Below are 7374 nucleotides of genomic sequence, written 5' to 3' on the forward strand. Positions count from 1 at the left end.
CCCACAGACACTTAAAAAGGAAATCACTGACATCAGAAGCTGGAAGCAACAGAACCGGGAACAAGGACCAGCAGACACCAGCCACACGCCTTCCCATGTGACAGATATCGGCCTTCCTTGAGTCAAGGTATCTTTATCTGGATGCCTTAGTTTGGGCATTTTTATGGCCAAACTGTAAACTTGTAACTTAATAAATTCCCTTTTGAAAAGCTATTCCATTTCTGGTATATTGCATTACAGCCACATTTAACAAACTAAAACAAGCAAGATTTGGTTTTTATCCTCAGAGCCATGGGAGCCACTGATGGATTCTGTTCTTTTTTAAAAAAAATATAGCCTCTAAAGGAAATGAGGGGGGGAAAAAATATATATATATATAGCCTCTACTAAATGAGGCAGCATGCATACCAGGACCTGACCTGTGCCAAGGGGTTATCAGCAGCAGACAGAAGGGGTGGAATTCCTCCATCCTAGAATAGACAGGAGCAGAGGAGGAAGCCTGACTTCCCCTCAGATTCCTCTGGGGAGAAGAGTGGTAAGTCCTGTTGCTCTGTGGGCTTCGGGAGTTAATCTCCTTTCCACCCTACTAGTGCTTCCAGCCAGCTATCCTCCCTGAAGGTAACACTGTTATCAGTTTCTCGCGTTTCCCTCCAGGGATGTTTTATGCATCTAAAAGCAAGTATATATACCCAAAGCACAGCAATGAAAGAAAAAGTAGATAAATGGGACCTCTTCAAAATTGAGTTCTTCTGTGCTTCAAAGAACTTTGTCAAAATGGTGAAAAGGCAGCCAACTCAATGGGAGAAATATTTGGAAATCACATATCTGATAAGTGTTTGGTATCCAGAATATATTAAGAAATCCTACAATTCAACAATACAAAGACAAACAACCTCATTAAAAAGTGGGCAAAAGATAGGAATAGACATTTTTCCAAAGAGGAAATACAGATGGTTAAGAAGCACATGAAAAGATGCTCATCTTCACTAGCTAATAGGGAAATGGGAATCAAACCACCATAACATAATTTCACACCTACTAGAATGACCGCTATTAAACAAACAGGAAACTAAAAGTGTTATAGAGGATGTGGAGAAACAGGAATACTCATTCACTGCTGTTGAGAATGTAAAAGGTACAGCCACTGTGGAGAACAGTTTGTTGGTTCCTCGGAAAGTAAGTGTATGGTTGCCTTACCATCTGGCAATCCTGCTATTCAGGACGTACCCAAAGGATCCACGAACAGACACTTGCACACCAGTGTTCACAGCGGCATTATTTACAATTGCCAAAAAGACGGAAACAACCCAAGTGTCCATCATCTGGTGAATGGATAAACAAAATTTGGTATATACATATGATGGAATATTTTTCTGCAGTAAGAAGGAATGAAGTCCTGAAGCACATGACAACATGGATGAAACTTGAGGTCCACATTTTTTAATGTGGAATACACATTAAAAATGAGAACATTCTTCTATTTTCTTTTCATAACCCACCCCCACCAGCCCTTTTTACTTCAAGACCTATAACTAGACTAAAGTCCCAACCAGCCCTGAAAGGTGAGGTACAAAGTGTGACCCACAGGAAGTATGGTATGCTGAATGAAATAAGCCAGACACAAAAGGACACATATTGTATGATCTCACATATTGTATGAACTAATTATATTATGTAAACTCAGACATAAAATCCAGAATATAGGTTACCAGGAGATAGGCTTGAGGCTGGAGAAGGAGAAGCAGTTGCTTAATATGCGCAGAATTGTTAACTAAGTTCAACTTAAACACCTGGAAACGGATAGAGGAGATGGTAGCATGTTTTTGTGAATATAATTAACAGTGCTGTGTTGTATGTAAATGTGGGTGAAAAGAGTCATGGATGTCACCAGAAGGAAAATTAGAGAGGTTAAAATATGGGAATCCTGAGAGATTCCAGAGTCGAGAGCTTATCCTGGAGGTTATTCTTACACATTAAATAGATATCACCTTTTTACTTAAGGTGTAATGGAAAGGCTGGAGGGAACTGCCTGAAAATGTAGAGCTGTGTTCCAGTAGCCATGTTTCTGGAAGATGATTGTATAATGATATAGCTTGCACAGTGTGACTGTGTGATTGTGGAAACGTTGTGTCTGATGCTCCTTTTTTCTACCTTATCAACAGACAAGTAAAACACACAGAATAAAAATAAATAATAGGGGGAACAAATGTTAAAATAAATTTAGTAGTTTGAAATGCTAATGATCAATGAAAGGGAAGGGTAAGGGGTATGGTATGTATGAATTTTTTTCTGTTTTCTTTTTATTTCTTTTTCTGAATTGATGAAAATTTCCAAGAAATGATCATGAGGATGAATATGCAACTATGTGATACTGTGAATTACTGATTATATATGTAGAATGGAATGATCAAAAGGTAAGAATGTTTGTTTGTTATTTAAAAAAAATTTCTAATTAAAAAAAGAATGCGCTTGGTGTTTTTGGTATTTCAAAAAAATTTTTAATTAATAATAATAATAATAAAAAAACCTCCTCAGAAACTACCCCTTTAGCAGTCTGCACCTTAGGTTTCTGGGTTTTATTTTGCTTTTAATGTACATAAAAACACATCCAATAAAAATGAGAACATTCTATGCATCTGTTTTATAACCTGTTTTTTTCCACTCAATAATATCTCACGAACACTTTTCATGTGAGCAAACACACATCTCAATCTCTTTAATGACTGGCCAGCCATGTCAGCAATGTCAGTGGCCATGGAATGGTCAGATGAGATAAGGGATGGTTGGGCACTTAAGAGGCCATAGCTTGGGGAGGCAGTGGGGTAAAAAGGCCAGGCTGCCAAGATATGGGAAAAAGAGTGGGGAAAGGAAGAAGGAACAAGTCTGGCAGGTTAATATCTCAAAAAGCTTGGCTAAGATTTTAGTACATACCCACAGAGACTAACAGGGACAGCACTGAAATGCTATACACCAAAAGGCCCATAGTAGACACAGTTAGTAGTGGTGTTTTCCTTCTTTTTATCCTTATTTTCTAAAATTTCTCAAAGGTCATTTATCACTTTTGTAATAAGACAAAGCAATAGGTTTAAAATGGCAGCAGCTAGAGGAGAACAGAGGTTTGTCTAGAATGGGACACACGAGAATATTTATAAACTGGGAGGAAGGTATATTAGGGAATACGGTAGAGAAGCTGAAAAACAGCAGATGGGGTGATAACTGATGGACAGTGGTCCCTTGGGAGGCAGGAAGGGCTACACAGAATGGAGGCATGAATCTATGAACACTACTCCCAGGACGCAAGAGAAATAAGGAAACTTGGGTGAGGCTCCACCTCCCCACATACACACACATACCAACCTCCCTCTGCGTGAGTAAATGGCTTTGGGAAAGTGGTCTGGTTTGGAATATTTCTGCCATGAAATGAAATGGGGAACTGCATGGAAACCCAGGAAGGGTATCTAGAAGTGACAGAGTGACAGCTGAGGTTGGAGACCCTGTGTGGAAGCAGAACCAGACTACCCTGGAATGTGATCATCTCCAGAAGCTGTCCATGTTAGGAGTGTAAAATTGAGGGTTGAGAGGGTCTGCTGCTGGGGTGGGACACTCGGGCAAAGAGGCAAGGTAGAGGGCAGGGGGCAGAGAATTGGTAAAATCTTGGGCCATGGGAACCTGGGAAAAAGGTGACACTCCTGGGATACAGAAAATGGAGGGGTCAGAGAACTAGAGGTCTCCTTGAGGTCACAAATCAGGTAAAGTAGAAGTTGTACAGTAACTGGAGAAGGATCCTGGAGTTTAAGGTTTCAGACGTGGCCACATGCCAGCGAGGGCCAGAATCAGGTGAAGCTGGTAGACAAGGTGGCTGACAGAGTCACTGCCTCCCACGAGACAGTGAGACAAGGAATGGGAGACTGAAGTCATCCAGGAAAACAAGGAAGACAAGCAGGGGAGAGGGGTCCTAACTACTGTATGCACCTCAAAGGAGGAAGTTCCTCCCTAATCCTGGCTCCAGCTTGCCCCCTGTCCCTGGTCACAGGCTCTCCCAAAGGTGTGTACACAGTTACAGAGATGTCAATGTAGCATAGTATTTGACTCAGTGCAGAAGTCTGAGCTCAGGGCCAGGGCACAAAGCACAGTTGTCTCATTTATGTATGAAGGTTAGTCCAGAGACTGAGAGCCTAGGAAGGCTGCAAGGAGCTGTAGACACAGAAATGGAAGCTCTAGGCTCTGCTCTTACATATATGTGTATGTGTGCATGTATGAATGCACATGAATGTGGGGATGTGTGTGTGTCTTGAAGAGGTGGCAATCACTCATCCCTGCAAACCAAATTTCTTAAGACTACAAAAATAGAGAAGTGGCAATTTGCTCCTCAACTGAGAATCTTTCATACTGTGTATGCTCTCTTCTCAATAAGATAACAAATATCACCTAGTTTTTGCTCACATACTCCAAACGTAATTTATACCATTTTTTACTGTGAAGCTGGAAGGACAGAAGAAGAGAATAAGGCCCATGATGGAGAGCAGGGAGCCAGGCCTGGTCTCAGATCAGGCCAGAGATCTAGAGGCTAGTTCCAGGGCTCCCTACTCATCAAACCCTCCCTTCTCCCCAGCATGAGCCCTTCATACCTAGCAAAGAAATGGTTATTTTCTTTCTACCTGCCCAGAGCCTATCTGCTAAGATGGAAGTTTCTCCTTCCTGCTCTACCTCTAATACTCTTATCCCACCCTAATCCCCTTATCTATATATAGTCCCAACCCTGAAATCCAAACTATGAATAATGCTCAGAAAACAACACTCTTTTGACCATGCCATCACAGTCCTGCTCATGACTCTTCAGTAGCCCCCTACAGTTTCTGAACCTGGCATTCAAGGCTTTGTGCCAATCAGCTACAAGCCTTCCTCACCCCCATTCTTTGCTTCTCTACCATGATGACCTGTTTCTTCTGCAACCCAGCTTCATGCAGATAGTGTTTAGCCATATTTTCCCCCAACACATCTTTCCAATGCCCCAAACCAGCAGTCCTTTCAGCTCTAAAGCCCTACCATTCTCTCACATCCCACCTCCAGCTTTTCCAGACATTCCTGCTCTGCAACCCCGAGCTTATATTCCGAACCAGTTATTGGGCACGAGTGCTTACACATTCTCATCCAATCTCTTCCTCACGGCCTCAAGATTAGGGATTTCCAGGAGGGACCCACCATAGCACAGAGCACAGGGCAATTCATGTAGTCCCTCAAGACTTGCATACCCTCCTGAGGGATGGGAGTGTGGCAACTGATGTCCTCCCCCAATCAGGCTAAGTCCCTTGCATCCTTCAACCCCACTGTACCATACTTCCTCCAAGAAACCTTCAGAGACTCCAGCCTGGTGCAAGGAAAGAAGTGAAGACTGTAGCAGAAATGCTGTGGTGGAGGTGGGAACAGAAGAGGGAGGTAGAGGGAGTGGGTAGGAAAGCTTAACCAAGTGAGAGAGAACCAAACCAGAAGAAATGCTCCAAACTAGTACAAGTAGCTTCCTCAAGGGAGGTCAGTACTTAGGCCTATTATTTCATCCCCAGAGAAAGACACTGGCAAAGAGATGCCCTGAGAGAGGAAGCAACTTGTACATAAGTGCCCAGTCAGCCAGGGAAAGGGTTAAGGAAGCAGCCACAGCACCCAAGACCCCAATCCAGAACTCTCTTCCCAGGGACCCCACTAACTCCCCATGGGATTTGCTAGACCTAAAATCCTCCTTCTGTGGCTCATTCACAAGAGACAGTGCTTCTCTCAGTTCCAGAAGCTTTACCCTGAGGCTCACCAGGCTTCAGATCAAACCTAAACTACCAAGACCTGTGTAGTCCCAAACAAAATCTCTCTGCCAGTCATAACCCTGCATTTTTCAGACTTCCCACCCCATGGGCACATAGCTGAGCTCAAAGGCCAGTTCCCCAACAGCTGTGCTTAATTCCCACTCCATGCCTTTTCTATACCATTCTCCTGGAATGCCCTCTCTTGCATCTCTTGACATCCAAATCTCACCTTCTCCAGAAAGTCTCCTATTTATTGGCTTTTGCTTCCCTTTCTCCTTGAGTCCGTGGGAAAGTCTGGAAAGTCTCCCTGGCCCTCGCTGATCTCCCCACGCAGGTGCTGGCGCATTACGAGTTTGATTCGCCTGAGGTGAAGAGTAGAAAATCTACCAGGCTGTCCCAATCCCAGACCAGGAGCTCCCCGAGGCAGGTGAACTGATCGGTTCCCAAACACCTCACCCCCATCCTCGTGACCGACTCCTGTCAGGGTTGGAATGCGCTACAGCCGGCGACCCCAACGCACCGCCTCAAAACTCTAATGGAGCCTGGTCTGAAAGCCACTGCACCCATCCCCCCCCCCCCCCCCCCCCAGTCCCGGCAGCACAGAGCAGCCGCAGGAGATGGAGGTGGGGTACAACCTGGATCCACCTGCAGTAGCTTCTGGAGGGGAAAGACCCGGAGGAGGCCACAGACCTCTCCCTCTCCCATCTCCAGTCGCCCCCATCCCCAGCAGTCGAGCCATCCGCAGCAGGAGGAGGCCGGTATGCAGGGAACACCAGGTGGGGTTTGGGCGGGGGCGGGGGGGTTGGAAATGGAGGGCCCGAGGCCCAGGCTCCTGAATCCAGAGGTCTGACGTCACCCAATCCCCGGGTTCCCTCTGCGGAGGGAGTCTGCTGGCGCCTCGTGCGCTCTTCCCCCTGTAGGAAAGGTCACCTCGAACCCTCACCTCTCCAGCAGTTCGGCCTGCCCTCAGCATCCAAAAGTGAAACGAGGGGGTGGGGGTCGGATACAAGGGTGAAGCCGAAGACCCCCTCTCGAACCGTGCCCTGCTTGCCTACAGAACCTCCCTACGGTTCCCCAGGCCTGGGACTCACCCGCCGCGGCCACTCGGCTGCCGAAAGGCGGTGGAGCTGCGATGCGCTGCACCCAGCGATGCAGCCGGGAGCCGGCCGCGAGCGGCTCTGGGGCTGGGAGCAGGGAGCGAGCGCGCGCTCGCCTCGGGCCGGCTCCGCGCGCGCCCGCGCCCCGGTTGACTGCAGCAGCCGCTCTCGCGAGATTCCCGTTCCACCCGCTAAGGCTACCTTGCTGAGATCGCGAGAAGGAAGGCCCCGCCGTTCCCACACCTTCTAGGAGCTGTCCGAGGTTCTAGTTCCCAGACCATGGCGGAATCAGGTGATCCGTCGGCATGGGATAAACAGGTGCATAGCGAGACTGTGGAAGGAAGACCTGAGATGGGAGCCTGGGACCGATAGCCGAAACCTCAATTCCACATCTGTAAACTGGGAAAATAACCTTCCATGCCGATCCCAGGGACTTCTGGGATGTACAAGGGGAGAGAGGAAGAACTTAGTGAACAGAAAAGTGT

At 46.5% G+C, this 7374-nt stretch overlaps 1 protein-coding gene across 3 annotated transcripts in view; it reads right to left on the minus strand.

The window, feature by feature from the left end:
• Window positions 1–6977, minus strand: part of SCAMP5 (secretory carrier membrane protein 5) — a 72659-nt gene extending 65682 nt beyond the window's left edge. Inside the window, exons 1-2 of one of the 3 annotated variants that reach the window (XM_077123757.1) lie at window positions 6884–6977; window positions 6022–6154 (exon numbers count right to left, since the gene is read on the minus strand). The gene's annotated coding sequence lies outside the window, so the exon portion shown is untranslated. Of the gene's footprint in view, window positions 1–6021; window positions 6155–6735; window positions 6863–6883 lie in introns of those variants that run through there. The other 2 variants (XM_077123759.1, XM_077123758.1) reach the window with 2 other exon arrangements.
• Window positions 6978–7374: the final 397 nt, after the last annotated feature.

This window comes from Tamandua tetradactyla, chromosome 12 (assembly GCF_023851605.1).
Source record: "Tamandua tetradactyla isolate mTamTet1 chromosome 12, mTamTet1.pri, whole genome shotgun sequence".
NCBI lineage: Eukaryota > Metazoa > Chordata > Mammalia > Pilosa > Myrmecophagidae > Tamandua > Tamandua tetradactyla.